The 19,144-nt window shown below is 41.2% G+C and overlaps 1 long non-coding RNA gene across 1 annotated transcript; it reads right to left on the bottom strand.

Moving 5' to 3' along the window:
• Nucleotides 1-785: 785 nt before the first annotated feature.
• LOC134044850 (uncharacterized) lies at nt 786-2,721 on the bottom strand. The gene is made up of 3 exons (XR_009933283.1): nt 2,601-2,721; nt 2,377-2,508; nt 786-1,564 (listed from the first exon to the last, which is right to left on the bottom strand). It is a non-coding gene; the product is annotated as an uncharacterized LOC134044850 (long non-coding RNA).
• Nucleotides 2,722-19,144: the final 16,423 nt, after the last annotated feature.

Genomic DNA, 19,144 nt, shown 5'->3' with positions numbered 1-19,144 from the left:
GTATTTTATCTGCATGGGCAGTGTGAGAATGGTTGTGAGGAGATACTCGTTGTGGCTCATACCCTGTCTTGCCTCATGTAAGAAATGGGAGATCTGCATGCAACACTAACTGTGTGTGAGTTATGGGAAAACAGAAATCCTCTCTATGTCCCTCTCTCACTCAGTCTGACACCCTCCTATTTAACAAGTCCCATTATCTTCAATAGGAGGCAATTCATATGTCAGTGGTAGTATAATGGCTGGCTGTAAGGTAGTAGATAACATAATCTGCCTCTTGAAGTTCTACAGAAACTGTCCTTTCTATTTATTTTACTTGACCTGGAAAGAGCAAAGTGCTGTTGAGCCAGCAGGTTTGATTGATTGCAGATATTTATCTATACCCAGGAGTCTTGCCCATCAGTAAGTTACTTTCAAATAAGGATGGGTTTGATTTGCAAGCTTTGTCTTTAATCTAAACCAGTGTGTAATGGAAAGCTAAACCCCAAGTCATAAGCTGCTGTTATAAATAAAGGCAATCACTATGGAACAAAACAAGTTACTTGTTCAGATGATTTGTTAAAATAAATTAAAATATAGTAATGTGATAACGCTGTTCTTTAGATGCATTTAAACAACTTCTATCACTCTCTGTCACTTGATAACTTCACTCAATAACAATTGATTTTAAGAAGGAGAAAAATACGAATTATTCTTTTGGAAGTTGCTCTCTTACACATTCACAAGCAACATCTGTCTTTAAGAGCTGTAACACGTCTGAGTGTATGACAGCTCTGCTCTCTCAAGTATTTATCACTAACCTGGGGAACTTGATGATTTATAGAAATTTTTGAAGCATGACAATTGTGAGACAGTCTTTAAGTCGTGTGTGTTCATTCTGGTCGTGGACTGAGCAGTGAGTGATGTAATTTTTGCTTTCGTTTTGAGCCACCTAGTGGTAATATAAATGAGATAAGATTTCCGTGCTGAAGCCCTGTGAAGGGTTTCTCAGCAACTATTTTTTTAATTTAATGGGACTAAGCTCAGTAAAGTGAATTGAAACGGCAAGATTTTGTTTGGTTTCTTTTATTTTCTTTTTTCTTTCTTTTTTTTTTTTTTTAATACAATAAAACTTTCAATGCCCAATAACAAGGCGTTAGGAGTTAAAACATTCCCTCTGATTTTTTGTGTCAGTGAGGTGCTCCAGGGCTCTGCCAAAGTGGTTTCAGGCCACTTTTAACTCTGGGAGCCTTTCTGGGGACTTTTCAACTCACCAGGTATTCAAGTGCTGCTTGGCAGATGTGGCAGAATGGTGCATTTAGTGCCTTCCTCACCTCAGCCCGTTGCCTCTTTTGCACTGGAGACACAAGCCTGGGCACAGAGTCAGGCAACCTTGGGCCATTCCACTTTCTGGCCCTTAGCCAGAGCTGGTTTGAGAGGGTATTCCCCCAAATATTCTTTGGTTGGAGTCAGGATTATGAATGGAAACCCCTGGCTCTGATTCTGAGCTTTGCCTTGTGTCTTCAGCACTTGCTGCTAGCTTTCAATCTCCAGAGCACTTCTTTCCAGTGTATCCTTGTATTAAAATCTGAAATTAAAAACAGTGTTTTCCAAAACTGAGCAATTTGTTCAAATATTAATCACCTAGCTGAACTAGAATTAGCAGGGAGCATTATATATTCGTGTATCCATGGCAGAGCTGCATTTTCTAGTCCTGTTGTCTGAATGATAATCAATCACATGTCCTTTAGCACTCAAAGAACCAAAGTTAATTACAGACCTGCTCAGTGGTCTATGAGATACACTCAGCACCTCTGATATGCTGTTGCTAATTTTAGGGTTTCCTAAATGGCAACTGTAGATCAAAGTATCTTTCATTTTGTCTGTATGCTCATATAATGGTCTCAAGAATGTCCAGATCACTAAATCCTTATCACTAATCTTGCAGGTTAGAAACCACAGTAACCTTTCTTTTCTGTGCTGAATTCTCGAAGCCTTTCTTTGGCTCTTCCTTGATGCCATGTTGCCTACATTTTCCTTTATTTTCATATATCACTCAGTTCTTTAAATATAACTTCCAGATGCTCATACTATGCAACATTCCAGAAAAAACCCTAAATATTGCATGCTATATTTTCAGCTGTATTACTGAAATATGTTTTCAGAGCAATCTTAAAAAATAATTAAATAGTTCATTCTCTGTTTTTAATATACAACCTAGAAAAGTGGGTCTCTTCTTTAGAGAGAAGAAAATAATTTAAATATTATATCTTTTGTGCTTCCTAAAGGTCAACAAGTTCGAATAATCCCCCAAGCATTAGCAAAGAGAATATGCTTTGCCTTCCCCACAGGAAAGTTAGACTTCCCACCCATTTAGCATTTTTAATTTCTGCGTGATACCTCAAGATCCTGGTATGTCATTCTCCTATTTAATTTCCCCCTGAACTGGGGACTGGAAGCACCAGGCCTATTAAGCTGAAAGATAGTTACAGGCAGAGTATGGAGACAGGTGTTTGTTAATTCTTGTTCATTCTGAAAAACATGTAGAAAGGATTATAAGAATTTCTTGTAAAGTAGAAGAGGAAGAAAATGTCAGCTGGGGCAGGGAAACCACAAGAACAGACCTGATGGGAAGGGAAATTCAGCCAGATGTTTATTATCACGTTGAATGCAGGGAAGTCAGACAGCAGGTCGAGGATGAGCCTGGAAAAGAAGAGGGATTTTCTCTCTTCTGCTGTAGGGCTGTGTCCAGAAAAAGATGCGTCATTTCCAGGTTACTGCCTGTGTGGTCTAAAAAGAAGCTCGTCTCCTCCAGTGCCGCCTGTTTTCGGGGTCAGGGCGAGACAGCTGTGCTCCAGCTGCCGGCTCCGCCGACAGGGAGCGACGGGGACAGCGCTGGGGACCGTGGCTGGGTGTCAGCACTGCCGTGGTGCGCCGTCCTCGGACACTGCTCCGAGCACTGCAGAGAGGAGCCAGGCAGCTGCCACGGCCCGCAGGAGCAGCGCTGTGCCTGGCGGCGGCGGGGCTGCAGCTCGCTGCTCGGGGTGCGGGGCTCACCCCGAGCCCTGCCGCTCCTGGAGCTCCCTGGCTTTGCAGGGAGGGTGAGGGACAGGGGGAGAGCTGGGCGTGAGGACTGGCGCCCTAACTGCTCCCCTGAAGGACTTCTGGGGGCCACACCCTGTTCCAGTCCTTGTGGAAATACTGACTGTGAAATAGCAAACCCCAATTGCTGGGAGTTGGACCCGGAGAGGAATTTAGGAATGTTGTTCAGACAAAAATCAAAATAATATCCAGGCTGTCTAAATGAGTGAGGACAAGTTTCATTGATTTTCAGTGCATGTAAGACAAGGCAGTAGCTCTTTAAAACCAGACTTTATCTCTTGCCAGGGCTGGTTTGCTCACAGGAGATGGGAATTCCTGATTGAGCCTCAGGAGCAAGCAGTGGGATGGAAACACCCTGCCTCCCTGGAAAGGAGGTTCTGGAGTTTGCAGTCATCACACATCTCAAGGCCAATCAATGTCAGTGATGGCTCCATCTGGCACGACTTGGGGGTAAACTCTGCCTTTTCCTGACCAGAGAAGATGGGGCTGTCTGCGTAGAGATGTGTGCAATGCACTTGAGCAGGCAGTTACCACTGCACAGGAAAATGAGTTGGGAGAAAGATAATCTGTCCCCTGCTCTCTTCACACACCCTAGATGTCCGTGCAGAGGGGACTCTGTGCAACAACGTTTGTTGGGGACCTCCCGATTTCTTTCAAGGCATTTCCCCAGGGAAGGACAGGCAGTGGTTTTAGATAAGCCCTGCCCAATGGATATGTGTCAAAATGCCAAAATACACCTCTTCTCCAGTCGCCTCCTCCCTGCTGTGCCGATGTCCCTGGCTGCTCTGCACTGGAGGCAGCAGCATGGTCCCACAGGCTGGCACAGGTGCTGGGTGAGCTCCCGTGTGACAGGGGCATGAGGAGATCCATGTGGGACCCACACTGTCACTGCCAGCAGCTCCTGGAAAACTTTCCAGTCTGTCTTCCCTGCATCTCCATGGACACAGGAAGAGCTGTATCCACAGTTTTGGTGGCACCTCACTGCAGGGCATGTTTTGGGCTCCCAGTAAGCAGCTGAGAAGCACAAAAAATAAGGTTAGAAAGGAGCAATAGCTGGAATATCAGAACAGAAAGTGCTAAACAGGGTCTGCCTGCTCCAGAAAACAGTGTGCTAACAGAAGCAGTGTAGCAAAGGACGGACTGTTTGAGATAAAGCCATTGAATTGGCATGTCTGCTGGTCCACAGAGATCTGTGTGTTCTTTAGCTGTGCTGTTCCACCACAAAGTCTGTCTTGTGGCAGAGTTATTGCTGTGCCAGTCTGATGCAAGGAACAGTTTCTGGACTTGTGCTAGTAACTGCAGGGCACTACCCCTGGCTTTGTCATCTTTGCCATTTCAGCAGTCCTTCAGACCCATATACATGTGCAGGGCACAGAAGGGCAACTTCCACCTTGGGAGCCCATGAAATTTGTCATGCAGCAGGCAGGTGTGCTCAAAACTTTTAGATGCAACTTAACTGCTGGACTGTAGCCACCAAGTAGCTTCCATCTGGACATGGAAAGGTCTGCAAAAACCCTTTAGATGTGTCTAGACAAGGAATAAAATTTAAAGCTATCCCTGCTGAAGACTTCTACAGACTCACAGGTATATATGTATTTATCAATCCAAAAATAGCTTTAGATGACAGTACATTGCTCAGAGCTCATGTTCAATCAGTTATACACAATGTTGCCTGCAGAGCAATTATTTTCCTGAGAACATTAATGCATAATACAAGCCACCATTCTTATTTTTAGGCATATAATTTTGCTTTGGCCATTTTCGGAATGTGTATTGTCTACTACCACCTGCTTTATAAATTGATCCACCTCTCTCACTCTGCATTATTGACATGTCCCCATTCTTTATTACTCACTGATATCTCTCAGCTTCAGGATAAACTTCATATTTCCTTCTCAGTCACTCATGATAGTGTATAGCAGTTTCTTGACAAGAGGGAAGGAAGTGTCATGCCAATCAGTCAGGTTCTTGTTTATTAACTCCAGCATCCAAAAGCCCACATTGCTGCAGAGAGGCTGCCTGGCCTTCCCAGCACTGTTACAGCAGCAATACCCACTGTAACCCTTTTCTTCTCACCCACTTTAATTTCCCTGCAAAACATTGATAATGATGTCTTCAATTCCCAGTCACATTCTCAGCAAAGTGATTAAGCTTAAAAAAAAAGGAATTGCAATTGTTTAAAGAGGGATTGGTTTCCTAAAAAAGAGTCCAGACTTTTCTGAACTGCATCTGGTGAGCAAAGAGAAAGAAACAAAATAATGTGCAGCTAGTTAAGAAAGAGCTTTCAGACTTTATTTTGTTGGTAAATGTTTTAATGTTGCTAGTCATGGTTAGACAATAGGGACATGACCTGAACATCTGAGAAAAATACCAGCTGCTCTGCAAGAAAAAAATTACAAACATATGGTGAAACCAGTATCACTGAAGCATTTAACTTGACAAATTTCACATAAGTTAATTCTGGTGGTAATGTAGTTTCTTCCAGGAACGTTTATTTATTTGCACACTGTTTTTTCTAAGTGAGTTACATACAGGCTTTTTCACTAAGGTTTACTTTCTCTGGAGAATGTCATTCAATATAAAGTTGCTCAGAGTGGTTTCCAAATGTACTGCTCCAACTGTTTTATGAAAAGCACAGTTGTGTCTCTCTTCAACCCAGCCCCTCCCTCTGCTATTCACTGTCTCACTTTCCAGACTACACCACAGCCTTACTTACTTTCCAGAAGAACTTCCTCCACACTTAAATATTTTTGTTTGTTTGACTGTTTTCTTCTCTGGGACATACTTATTTCCCCTAAATCATCCTTCTACTTCATTCTCCAGGCAGGTATCTTGAGTTGGCTTTGACACTGTCTGCCTTTCAGTGACCTCTGCCTTATGGGCTGTGAGTCGCTCTACTCAGACCTGTGCCAGCTGTTGCTCTCTTGAAATCTTTAACCATGTCCAAATCACCACGTGACTTGACTATTGCAATTTTAATTTCTGTTTCTCCTAAATCTTTGCTGTCTTAGCTCTGATATTTCTGGGATGCTGCAGCCAGGCTCTTCTTGGTCCTTGAACAATGCTACTTCAGGATTTTCCATGACTGTTGGTGTATTGATTTGCCTAATATATAAAATTAGATATATTTTTGGGGCTTTCCTATTTTCTACTGTAGATTTGTGGCTGTATCTGTTGATACAACCTGTAAAAAATTAGTCACCACATAGTTACTGGATTGGGAACTAAAAGCTGGGTTTATGCTGCACCATTAAAGGTGATACTGTTCCCTCCAGGTCCAGGGGATTTTATAGTGCTCTGTTTCTTGCAATCTTGTGTCTTGTGATTTTATCCAACCTGCTCCATCAGCACAGGAAATTCCCTTCATCTGGGGACAAAGCCTGCCCCACAAACCGATCTGCTACTGCCCCTGCATATAAATTTTACATGATCACCTACATGATAAACTGCTTTTTAAATTTGATACATAGGTCTCTGTGTATCTGCCCAGCATAGGGGTACATCTGCCTTCCTCTACAGGGACATGTTAACTACCTTTCAATTTTCTGAAGTCAGTAATTGAGATGCTGAGTCCATCTACAATTCTGATTTTTTTTTCCTTTGGCTTATCGTCTTTCAAAATTTTATTTTCAATATAAAATGATATTTTATGTTCCTTTACTGCCAAACACATTATTAAGTAACATAAAAATGAGACAGAAATTGGAGGACTATGGGTAAGAAAGAGCATAGATCCATAGTTGTGTTATACATCTGTCCTGGTTTGCAAGACAGGTGTTTGCTAAGGAAAGCAGAAGCCTCCCTTTGAACTGAAAAATGTGATCCTTCCTTCCTACAGATTATGATGATTTTGAAATTAAAGAAGCTCTCAGGCAAAGATATGGGGTAGGAATAGCAGTTCTTTACTAGTATATCTAACAAGACAAACAAGAACAACAACAGCTATGAAATTACCCACAAACAGAACAGTAACTCAGTCCCAGTGTTTTTTGGCTGCAGGCACCTTTTCCCTGAGCTGCAGTTCCCGGTGCTGGGGGCGGGCGGGTCCCGCAGAGCTGCAGGAGGGCTGGGGGTGATGGCAGAGCTGTCCCAGGGGGAGAGAGAGATGGAGAGAGAGCTCTCCGCTCATGGTGTGGGTCCTGATGCTCAGCAGAGTGCTGGATGGTGGCAGGTTACAGCGAGAAGGCAGCAGGGCAGGGTCTGACAGCAGTGAGGATGGCTCCCGGTGCTGGAATGGCAGGGATGGAGCTGAGACGGCGATCGTCCTTCTTGTCCGAACTCCGTGGGGGAATGGGGACAGCCAGAGCCTCCTGTCTGCTCTTCTGGATGTTTGGATATCGAGGGGTTTCCCTCTTCTCTCCCCTCCCCCTTGCCACCAGGGCCCAGTCAACAGGTATCTTAGCATGACAATGGGGAAAATTCCACAGAGGGAAAAGGGAAAGAACCAAGCCCCAATAACATAAAAATAGGCCAGTGTAAGAGTACAAGATAAAGTATAAGAGAAAGAGCAGAAGTATTAGAAGAGAAGTTTATTCATGGCAGTTTTTTATATTGGATAGTACAAAACTGGGGCATGAGGAGAAAACACAAGAAATGTATGAGATGAATGGGAGACTGGGTGGGTGAGAGACAGATGAGAGAAGCAGTGGTCCAGAGAAGGCTGGGTGGTGACTTTGGGGCTGCACAGTCCCTGTGCAGGTCTCCACGTGGTGGTGAAGAGAGGTGGCACCCCTGGACTGGGGTGTGATCCTGGCACTGGGCTGTTATGACCTCTGGGGTTTCCAAATGAAAACAAAAAGTTTAGCCAGAGTCTACCATAAGCCTCCCTTAATCTCTAACTATTTCTTTCAGCATATGGAGTGCATTGAAAGAGTATAAAACCATTCTCAGTGGAGGTTTACTGTGTATTATACAAAAATTGAATTGTTGTAATAGAAACTGTAGTTGACTACCACCTGTAAAGATGTGGCATAAATCTGAGTTTTAGTGCCCCATGTAGTCAACACTTAGAGGGTAACATTGCACAGTCTGCACAAACAATGTTATGGAGCAGAGCCTCTCTCCTAAAACAAACGTATTGCCACCAATCTACATTAGAAAATAGAAAGTCCACACCAATTTAGCAAAAATAGGTATTAAACAAAGCAGACCATTATTAAACATATAAATTTAAGATGTTATGAGATGTTGTCTCACCTACAGCAGCAACATAAAATGATCCTAATAGCCTATACAGCCATTTATCTTGACTTAAAAATACACATTCCTTTGACATATGTGAGAGTGGTATACTAGTACTGTAATTACCTTAATCTGGCAATTGCCATAAATAATTCCCCTTTTCAAGGATTTGAAGATGCTCTGAGTAGTTGCTGTACTTTGTTCTTACTCTAGCATTAACCCAGTTGTTCAAGGCAACTATTTAGAATTTAAATGTGCCCGGTGAATCTCTTATGTAAATTATTTTATTGTATATAAATTATTAACTGTGTCTAGAAAGCAGAGAAGTAGGAGAATAAAGACCCAGCATATGATTGTGGTCATATCTTATGTAGCATCAAAAATACATTTTTTTGGTTTCCAAGCCTTATGTCATTTTCCCACATAAAAAGAAGTACAAGGTATCCCAATTCTTCTTGTATTAATTCATATGCTTGTGATTTCTGCTCAAAAAATATGAACAAAATCAACTTATTTGAACTGACAGAAGATATATAAAGAAAAATATTTTTCTTAAAAGTTAGATGAATGAAAAGACAGAATATCACTGAATGGTAGAAAAAATGTTGGCACACCTAACATCTTTTTTAATCCAGTAAGAACTAAAATTTTCACAAATGGAATAATGAGATAAAATAAATAAAAAATGCCACAGGGTATACCTGCCTCAATATAATGAAGAATCTTGCCCTTCAATACCTGCAACATGTTGTGTATTTATGTGGTGATTCTGCAGGCTGTGAAAACAGTGACTGCTCTGTCACTTATAGTTCATAAACTGTAAAAACCAAGTCTTTCCTGTTTCACAGGTGAGAAGAAATATTCAGTAACTGAGTATTTCAATACCTGAAGTTGTGACCCACTGAAAAAAAAATTACATTACAAGGAACATTACAAGGGATAAGTTCATGAGGACATGCCTGAATGAATGAATGAATGAATGAATGAATGAATGAATGAATGAAAGAAAATTCAGAGCTCCCACGAGCAAAGGAATCTTCAATGTATAGACCTGAGTCACGGGTAGGAGGATCCAATCTACAAAGATAAAAGTGAGAGTCACAATTCTTTGCAATTATGACAGTAATTTGAGCAAATCTTAGAAATCATAGAAGGCATTATAAGAAATAATCCTTACTACTGTAAGAGTGACACCGTTCTAGAGCTGTACAACACAGCACTACAAACTAGGTTCTTGCATTCTAATAGCTTAAAGAAATTTCTGGGGATGCTCAGTCTGAGCCAGTTTCTAGGAGCTTAATTAGAGCTATGCAAATCTGAGAAAAATTATCCATTGTAATTTTTTCTCTTCTAAGATGCAGAATACATTATAAACATATGATAATAATATAACCCTCACCAAGAAAGAGGAACGATGAATTGGAAGTTGACTACAGGGTCGTATAAAAGCTGTGTCTGAACTTGACAACTGAGGGTGCCCAGGATGGTACCTGGACCCAGAGGGCAGCTGACCCACCTCTACTAAATTCCCTCAGGCCTTGGAGAAAGGTGTCACATCTGATGGGAAGGAACTCTGGCTGTGCTAACTCCCAGTACGCCTCTAGGAATGGTTTGAGAGAGCAGGAGGTGGCACAGGCCAGCCTTCTCTTGGAGGCAACTCTGACAAAACCAGTGCCTGGGGATGCTCCTTTGAACTGTTTAATTTGCTTGTATTGGCACAATGAGAAAGACACTCCTAAAATAATAGCTGAGTATGTGTATGGATGAGAACTGTACCACAGTCAAAGTCTTACGTTTGTATTTTATTTCTAAGTATGTATGTTTAAATCCTGCACTCATTCCCTTGAACCACAGCCCCCAAGAACCCGGTCCTGTGGATGGGGAGAGTGAATCTCTGGAGAGCAATTAAGTGAGCAAGTACTTGAGGTGAACAAAAAGCAAGTGTCAGCAGGATTAATATTCAGGTTAATGCCTCTGCTCTTGTCCCTAGCCTGCCTGCATGGCACTGCTCCTCTGTGCCTGCCTCAGCTTACCTTGCTGCTGCTGCTACTTCTCCCACCTTCCCCACAGCCCCCAGGCCTCTCTGAACAGGGAGTTGCATCTCTCACCACCCAAGCTCTATCTCTCTACTTGGTTCCTGCTCTCCTGAACTCCCAGTTACTCCTCTTTCACCAGCTGGTCACATCCTCTTTTAGCTGCAGACTGTTTTTCCCTCTGGCTCAAGCCCATTCCATTTGGGCAACCAGTATCTTTTTCTCGTCCAGCATCAAGCCTCCGCTTTCCCAGGAAACTGGTTCCTCTTTTTCCCCTTCCTGGGGCCTTTGAGTAATCTCCACTTGAGCACCAAGCCCAGAACACCCATGATAGACAAGTCTGCCTTGGCTGGGTGTCCTGGAGGCTGTGAGTCATGCTGAGGGGACAGTCCCCTCCCAGTCATTGGAGCAGTTTGAGCAAGATCAGAGAAAAGAGAATTCTTGGAAACTGTGCTGTGAGAATAGAAGTCTCCACCCAACAAGAATAAACTGCATTCTTCTTCCCAGAAATTAAAAATAACTGGCAAGAACTGGTGAGATTTATCACGGGGCAGAATAAATGCAGCTCAGAAGCAGGAACCAGCCAGTGTCAATACCAGTGACATGACAGCACCAGATTTGTCTCTTCTGCCATCAGAAATTTTAACACTGGTAAAACAACAGATTTCTCCAAGTCTTGCATCCTGAAATGATAGACACATTTAGGCAGCAACACTCAAACCAGACAGTCCCAGTAACAAATCCTGTCTGAAGAAAAAACCCAGCATAGAAATATCTTAACTGTATAGACACACACTAGAACCAAAAAAATAGGATATTTTGAACTGCCAGCCCCACTTTTCATACCAAACCATGCTCACAATGTAGGTAATATGGATTACCAGAACCAACCCAGTTTGACACCTCATGGCTCAGCACTGCATTTGAAATGTGTATGCAAATGTTGGGTACTCACATGATAAAGCTACCTTGGCTTTTTTTTTAGCTGGTTCTCCCATATCAATACTGCCACATAGCCTAAAGCAATTGAAATGATTGACTAGCAAAATGTGCTAATAACGCTGATTATCTTCATTTATTTGCATATAATTCTTTGCTAATTTCTCTGCAGTAATTAGGACTGTGGCACATTGCTGACACAACTTTTTAAAACAAGAATGTGTTAAGTAATATTCAAACCTTTTTTATGATTTCCAGCTGATGTTTTCAATACAGACAAATAGCCTTCAGGAAAGTTATTTCTGAAATGAATATGTATTTCTAGATTTTAAGCAATCATTAGAGGGAGATTTTGCTATCAATATAGATGTTCAAAATCCAGAAGACATTTCTTTTGAGGCTACAGCTCAGTCAAGATAGATCACTCTTGCCAGTCAGGTAGTAGCTGTTGCCTGGGAAATATGGAAATGACCCAAAGTTCTGCACTCAAAGCCCCAAACTGGTTGGAAGGAAATATTGGCAGAAAGAAATATACTCCTGTAGTATCTCAAAAATGTTTTTTGGTCCTGTCATCACTTTAAATTGCATCTTTACTGTGGATTACTGGGTAGTAAGCACTGAAATATTTTATAGAGATAGCCTGGATGTTAGATGTTGTTCTTATCTCTTATTAACATCAGGTTAGCATACAGTTCACAACCTGGTTTTGTGCCTTTGTCCCTGCAAGACAAAAGAATAAAAGTCAAGGACAAAAATCTGTGTCCTGAAAATCATGACTGGACAAATGTAAACTTTCCTGAGTGCTTTGCCAGCCACATGACAATTTTAAATAGAATAAAGTGAACAGGTGAAGAAAGCCATCAAAGTCAGCATTAATGCTGCTGCCTAAACAGTTTATCTGTCTTTGCTCCATTTCTTCCACAGCTATTGCTGACTGTGACTACAGATAAATTGAACAAGGATGGAGGTCACCAAAACAAGGAATGCCTTAATAATTAAGGGCTCAATACATTTCACAAATGCACGTTCTTCTGTATCTGCTGCCAAACAGCTGTGGATCTGTGATATCTTGTAAAAATAAATTAAGAAGCCTGAAAGGCTCTGTTCATGATCTAAATGTGGAACTGAGGATGCAGAATGAGGATGAAACTACTAATTACTCTCTCCAGGCTCATACCTGCAATATAATCAAACCTGTCTACTGGGGCGATTAGCACTTAATCAATTGAAGTGTGATATAACCTTGCACTTGGAGCTAATATGAAGCTAGAACTAAAAAAAGCCCTGTCATTGTTACAGGCATATTTTCAAGGCGGAGAATTAGCAAGCTTTTCTCTCTAAAATAGGCCTTTCAACATTTAATTACCTATAGCAGACTGTACACTTTTGTTAAGGTCTGTGCAGAGCTAACAGCTGAGCCTGCTGATGCCAGCAAGCCCTTCCTCTTCTGCCCTGAGAATGGTTTCCTGTAGGAATACCTTGTTCCAGCACACTTCTCTATTGGTAAAATGCTAAGTGCTATCCTGTTATAATGCAAGATGACTTATTAAGTAAGCAGAAGCATTTAGTATTTTCCACTTTGTCATATCATATAGCCTGAAGAAAATGTTAATAATGGAAAAGTTGTAGTGGTGGTTTTTTTTTAAATTTTAGTTTTGGAATTATTTTGGTATTATTTTTGTTTTTGTTATGTTTTTGTTTTACTTTGTTTTGTTATTTCCCCCCCTTTTTTAAACTGAGACTATTCTTGGAGCTGAAAACTTCTGTACAATATCAGCAGTCACTTAAACACTCTATTTGGACAGTTAGCAAAATTTTGTGGATATGTGTTTAAATCTTAGGGGAACTTCTCTGCCTGTCACATCAGTAGCTTGCAGCTCAAGAGGCAGGTTTCCTACAAAGATTCACTTGTCCTTTAATTGAGGGGAAGTGAAATAACATCTGTCTGGGTTTTTTTAATGACTTCTACTTCCAAATTAAACAGGGAAATACAAGGACATGACAAAGAGAAAGATCTCAGCTTTCTGAATCTGTAACACTTTGGTTAGGCAACAGAATGAAGATTCTGTGTCAGCTATTGTTTATTCAGATATGCTTTTGCTGCCCTCACAACAAATTTTCCTAGTTTATGTCCATTTCTGGGCATGGAGAGCAGCCCTGTGGAAAGGGACCTGGAGGTCCTGGTCCATGGTAAATTGAACATGAGCCAGCAGTGCCCTGGCAGCCAGGAGGGACAACCCTGTCCTGGGGACATCAGGCACAGAATCACCAGCAGGGCAGGGGAGGGGATTGTCCTGCTCTGCTCTGCACTGGGGCAGCCTCAGCTTGAGTCCTGGGGCAGCTCTGGGTGCCACAGTATAAAAAAGAGGTTAAACCATTAAAGACTGTCCAAAGGAGGAGCATGAGCACAGTGAAGGATCTGGAGAGGAAGCTGCACGGGGAGAAGCTGAGGTCAATTGTTTTTTGCAGCCTGGAGGAGACTGATGGGACATCTCATTGTGGTCTTCAGCATCCTCACAAGGAGAAGACGAGGGGGCAGGCACTGATCTCTTCACTCTCACAACCAACGACAGGACCTGAGGTGGTGGCCTGAAGCTGAGTCAGGGGAGGTTTAGGTTGGATATAAGGAAAAGATCTTCCCCCAGAGGGTGATTGAACAGCTGGAACAGCTCCCCGAGGAAGTGGTGACACCACCAAACCCATCAGAGCTCAAAAAAGGTTTGGACACTCTCAGGCACATGGTGTGATTCTTGAGATTGTCCTGCACAAGGCCAGGAGTTGGACTCAATGATCCTGATGGGTCCCTTCAAACTCAGCATATTCTATAATTCTGTGGTTCTATGATTCTATGATTCAATTCTATGATTGATTCTATGATTCTATGTTCCTTTCCAATCAGCATTTGAGATAGGTGAAATACTGACTAAAACCATTTTGGTTTTGTCCGTTGTTTCATTTTTAAAAAACTGTCTAACTCCCACCTATTGATTGGAAATATTAAAACAAAGAAAAATATTGTTCATAACAATGCTCTGTTTAGAATTTCTAAATTTCAGCGTTCAGGAATGCTGAACCGCTCCTTCTGTGAAGATTTTTTTTCTAATATCCAGCCTAAACTTCCTGGTGCAGTTTGAGGCTGTGTCCTCTTGTCCTATCACTGGTTGCCTGGGAGAAGAGGCTCCTGGCTACAACCACCTTTCTGTAGCTATAAAGAGTGATAAGGAAGGTCAACTTTATACCACTACAGAAATGATCAAACTACATTTCTCCTTTCTAAGTTTAACACAGCTTGTGCTCTCAGAAAAATATCCTACCAGTAGGCATGTATGAAAACAACATAACTTTGCTCATTCCTGTTTTGTCCTATCACCTTTTGTCAATTTCCAGACAAATGAAACAACCTTTGTTATAAAAATGCAAAGCAAACCACAAAACAATTTCCTATGTACTTCCTTCTATGGAACAGGAGGAGGTCAGCTGTATCCTTGGGTTTGTTTTTTCTTTTTTTTTTGTCAGGAAGATAAGAACATCAGAATTATGAAAATGTCCAAAGTCAATCAAGTGTTCATTAGCATTCTGGGGAGTCACTTCAATTAAAGGAAACTCTTATTTTGTCTGCATCACTAGGGAAATACAGACTAAAATTGGTATGTAAATGTGGTTGTATTTTAGAATGATTTAATGTGACAATCTTTTTATTTGCAAATGGCACAGCAAAGGGTCACAGTTTAACATCAATTCATAGAATAAAATGCAAGTTCAAAAACATGTCAGAACAGTTTTCAGGATGTTTTTCAATTATCTGGCAAAGAACACATGGAGATTTCTTAGATTATTTCATTTTTCCTTGAGACTTTGTGTGCTGCCAGTTCTGAGCCATGAGTTGCTCGCATTCTTAAATTCCAGTCTGGGAAGTTTGCTAAAATACTAGCAAGAAGTTCTAGCAAGGTTTCCTTCCATTTCCAAACCACTTTCTTGTCTTTTCCCACTGATGGGATAAATGGGCTGAGCATTTTCAGCTGCATCTCAGGTAAAACCAATAAAAATCCAGCCTTTAAGGCTCTGATTTTCAGAGTGCTTAACGCTCACTGTAGCTGAAGGTAATTGGAGCTGCTGGGGCACTGAAACCCTGAAAACTTGAAACAATGCTCCCTTTGTGAGGAAGATGGTCTTTGGATTATCAAACTTGTCTGGAGATGAGAGGTAGGATGACTTTGCACATACTGCCTAAAGTAGGACTATGTTTTAAATTCTGTCTGCAATCTGGTTGATCACATTTGAACGAGCTGTTCCCCTCCCCTGCACAATTAAGGTTAAGAAAGTACTCTAGATATTCTCTAAGTAGGTGCAGTAAATACCCAGTAAATAGGTACAGAAGTTCTGCCCAGCCTTGGGGTTTGGGTGGTGGAGAAGTGCCCTCTGCCCTGGAGGTGGAGCAGCCTGGTTGCTGCTCCCTCCTTGCTGGGGATGTGTGTGCACACACGTGCATGTGCCAGACCCTTGTGTGCACTGGGGTCCTGATCTTGTGGCACTGAGCACTTCCCAGACAGTCCCCACTTTCCCACTGACATGAAGAGCAGTGCCTGCTCCATCACACACTGTTCAGCAAAGCAAAGCCAGGCACATTTTATAGCTCTTAATTTCTTTGGTGGGGAAGACATTAAGAAGTGGTATTCCCCTGTGTGTCTTGGTCATGCCTGTCACTATCAAAATGCTACAAAATCCCTGACCTGTTCTCAGGCTCTCCACCTCTGCCCTTGATGTGCCCATTTACAAGCCCCTTGGCTGTTCCTCCCAGCTGGGACTCCAGAAAAGAACCAGGACTCACTGGCATCAATGCCATGAAATACTCCCAGCCAGTATTACTGAATTCAGTAGAAGCAGAGCAAGGTTTGAACTCTGAGCTCTGTAACTGGCAGTCTGAGATTTCTACCAAGTGAAAAAACAAATTTAAGCTACCCTCTTGATACCTGACGTAGTTAAGACTGAGGAATATTGTAGAGTCACAAAATTGTTAAGTTTGGAAAAGGTCTCTAGGATCATAATGTAAGTCCCACCATTAACCCAGCACCACCACCGTGTCCACCACTGAGCTGTGTCTTCAATGAATGAGATGAGCTCCATTTACACCGAGATCAGTATGCCAGGGTCAACATAACTGGCCATCTCCAGCAACCACGAAGATTTGAAGACATGCTACAGTTAGACCTCCTGTTGAAGCAGTTTTCCTGTGTCAATTTGTTCACTTATTTATTTCACAAGTGACCTTTCAGCTTTCAAGGGTGAAGTTATAAAGTGCCACTAAAAAATACCATCATTGTCATAGTCCAGTGGAGCTCTATGCCCACGCTCTGTCAGTGTGGCCCATACCAAATAGATTTACTGTACTGGACTAAAAAATAAAAGTATTTTGATAACTGTGAATCTTAAAAGTTGGAGTGTATTGACTGAGCACTGTACAACAAAAATATTAGTTTAATCCATTGTCTTCTCTTTGGTAGCAGCCATCTGTCGATGCACTGAGAGGAGTACAAAGCCAGGGAAACCATGAAGCCTTCCACACCATAATATTTCATCTTCTGATGAACCATGGCTCCTGGGCTACACATTTCGTCTCCATCTTTAATAGACCTGAATTGATTTTTTTACTTTTCCTGTTTTGACTCATCACTCTCTGATGCCTGGGAAACTCTGGTGAAAGCCTGTGGAAAGTCTTTTCACAGCTGACTGCGTGCCTTATTGCTTTTCTTTGTTTTGAATTTGCCATCTTTTGTCTTTCTTTGATAATTTCTGATTCTTGCACTAGAAAATACAAAAACAAGGATCTTACGTTCAATGTTTGCTATACACTTGTGGTTTCACAGACCTTTTTTACAGTCTTGTTTAGTCACCTCTTTTCAGACTGGAAAAGCCTGATCTGTTTAATCACTTTAGATGCAGAAAGCACTTGGTACCCTTGTCATCCTAACACTCCACTTCTGAACCCTTTTCAGACCTGCTGTACATTATGGAGATTGGTGGATCAGAACTCCCACCGTATTCAGGGTGTGGTAGCCCCATATTTATGCAGATTGGATTCTTTTCCTTTCTTAATAATTCCTCTCATTCAATTTGCTTTTTTTTTTTTAATTACTCCTGAACATTGACCTTTGACTTTGATAGACCGTCTATTATATTTCCAGGATCTTATTCCTAAATGCTAATTTAAAGACTGTCACTGTGTAGATAAAGTTAGGATTGTTTTTCTTTTACATGCTACTTTACATTTATCTATTTTAAATTTCATCTGCCACTTAATCATCCAGTCAGTTTGTTTCCTCCAGCTCTTTTTTTTTTTTTTTTTCCCACAAGCTAAATTCTTATCAACAGAAAACATAGCCATCTTACTATTCACCTCCTTTTCCAGGTAATTTGGAAGTGTGTTGAACAGGGCAGACTTATCACATACCCCAGTAAGACTCTTCTGGTACCTTTTCTGCACTGAGAAATTTTTATTCCTATTCCTTATTTTCTAAACCTTAACTCTTTACCTGTCCTTCAAAGGAGTTCCTTTCCTATACTTTGGTAGGAAGAGTTTTTGGTGAAGGACATTGTCAAGTACTTTTCAGGAATTCCAGAGACTGAATCCCAGTGAGTATATGCACAATAGGCTGGGAATTGCTTGTTCACTATCTCTTCTTGTATCTAAAGTAGGGGACATTGAAGGACTCTTCTAGAAGGCATATTCAGAAAATTAAAAAAAAAAGCAAAATTATTCTTCATGTAATGTGTAGTTAGTTTTCAAAGTTCATTGCCACACTTAATGGGGGTAGTTATTTGCGGATACAAGGGATAGACTGACCTATTGTGTTCACAGATCACAAATACACTGAAGGTTACTAAATGTATAGAAACCAAGGCTGCTTAAAGCGCTCATAGAAGTTAAAATGATTGGAAGCCTTAGGAGTATCTACCATGACCATCTTGTACATCTGTCCTGGCTGTCTTCCCTTTCCTACGCATTCACTTTTGGACACACGATTCTTAGCAAACCCAGCCTGGCCATTCCTCTGCCTTTTTGTGCCCATGTTCTTAATTGGATCTATTATTGGATGTCTTCAGAGAATTCTGTATGGTTTGCAAGACATGACTCCCTTTTTTGAAATCTCCTTTCCTGGAGTACTGCACTTTTCCAATATCCTCTTATTTAAGTCCTACCCATGCTCCTGATACAGCTGCCAAACTAGGAGGTGCTACGTCTCCACACATACACCTTGCAATTAATGAATAAAAAATTGTCATTACTTTTGCCATCCTCCAGTCCTGCAGTGTAATGACAGCTCTAATGCCTTTCCTTTAGTAGGTCAGCCTTTAAATCATCTGGACCTGACAGTTTTTAACCTTAATTTTGACAATTTCTTCTATAGATTCTTCTAATGAACTTGCAATGAAGGAGTTCCTCTGACATATCCTCTCTGATGCATGAAGAAAGATTCCAGCCCAGATATTTCCCCAAACTCCTTCAAGGCTGTAAAAAATAATTTAATTTTTCTCCTCTGCTCTATCTTCTCTGAAAGCTCCTTTTGTACTTTGATCAGCCTACAAATTCTATAGTGTCCTGTTCCTGATGTGTTTGAAGAAATGATTAATTATGAAGTCTTTACACCCTCTGAAAACTGTTCTTCAAACTCTATTTTACTGTCCTGAAACAAGGAACAAGGAAACTTCGCTGAAGGCATTCATTTTGATATTTTTTTCTTCTTTTTTTTTTTAATTTTTTTTGTATTTGCACTTCAGTAAAGAAAAGAAAATTTGTACAGATTTTTATAATCCTGAAAATATATGGGTTTGCAACTGAACACACTTATTCTCTACCAACTTTCTTACTTTTGGTCCTACATATGCATCATTTATACAGTATATTCTGATTTTAT

This window comes from Cinclus cinclus, chromosome 1 (assembly GCF_963662255.1).
Source record: "Cinclus cinclus chromosome 1, bCinCin1.1, whole genome shotgun sequence".
NCBI classification, from domain to species: domain Eukaryota; kingdom Metazoa; phylum Chordata; class Aves; order Passeriformes; family Cinclidae; genus Cinclus; species Cinclus cinclus.
The sequence above is the reverse complement of the archived record's forward strand: the minus strand, read 5'-3'. Positions and strand labels throughout refer to the sequence as shown.